This window comes from Centrocercus urophasianus, unplaced genomic scaffold (assembly GCF_019232065.1).
Source record: "Centrocercus urophasianus isolate 14NV4802_14NV808 unplaced genomic scaffold, USGS_Curo_1.0 seq_16, whole genome shotgun sequence".
Lineage (NCBI taxonomy): Eukaryota > Metazoa > Chordata > Aves > Galliformes > Phasianidae > Centrocercus > Centrocercus urophasianus.
Genome location: NW_024884711.1, coordinates 15454270 through 15455026, shown reverse-complemented (window position 1 = coordinate 15455026; position 757 = coordinate 15454270).

Below are 757 nucleotides of genomic sequence, written 5' to 3'. Positions count from 1 at the left end.
GGGGGGGGGGTTACGGCCGCCGCCGCCGCCGCCGCTGCCGGGGACACCCGCCCGGGCTCAACGCGGGGGCGGCGGAAGCGACGGCACGGAGCCGAGGGCGCGCTCGGCCGCCAACTTTCCCCCCTCGGGGGGCGCCGAGGTGAGGGAACGGGCTGCAGCGGGGCGGTCCGCACACAGCCGCCGCCTCAGCCGCATCGGAAAGCGCAAGGAGCCTTCGGCCGGGGTCACGCAGCCGGGTGGCTGAGGGGAGGCGAGGCCGCGGGAACCGGCGCTCACCTGCGCGGGGCTTGGGGCACCTGCCAGGCCTCGGCGGGCCGCGAGGTGCCCGGGGGCAGCGCTGGAACGTCACGGCGCGGCGCGGCCCGCGGGCTCGGAGAGTGCAGGGGGACCGCACCGCGCTCCTGAAACCTATTTTGACTCTGTCTCCGGAAAGCTGTTCAGCAGAGAGGCTGGCTGATTAATTGATTTTAATGAAGGTCTCCCTAGGCTCAAATTCACAGACAGCTTTATTTAAAATTAAAAGGAAAAAAAAAAAAAAAATTGGGTGTGTTTTTCAGAAAAATTTTTTTTTTTTTTTTTTTTTTTTTTTTTTGCCCCACTCCAGTTCTGTTATCATCTTTATCTATATTTATACAGCCCTACAATGTTATTAATTACTTGGAGCGAAAGTGTGACTAAAAAAAAAGCCTCAAAATCTGCATAGAGCTCTGTTGATTGTATAGACATAAATAATTGCACTGATCCTGCTGACAGTTAA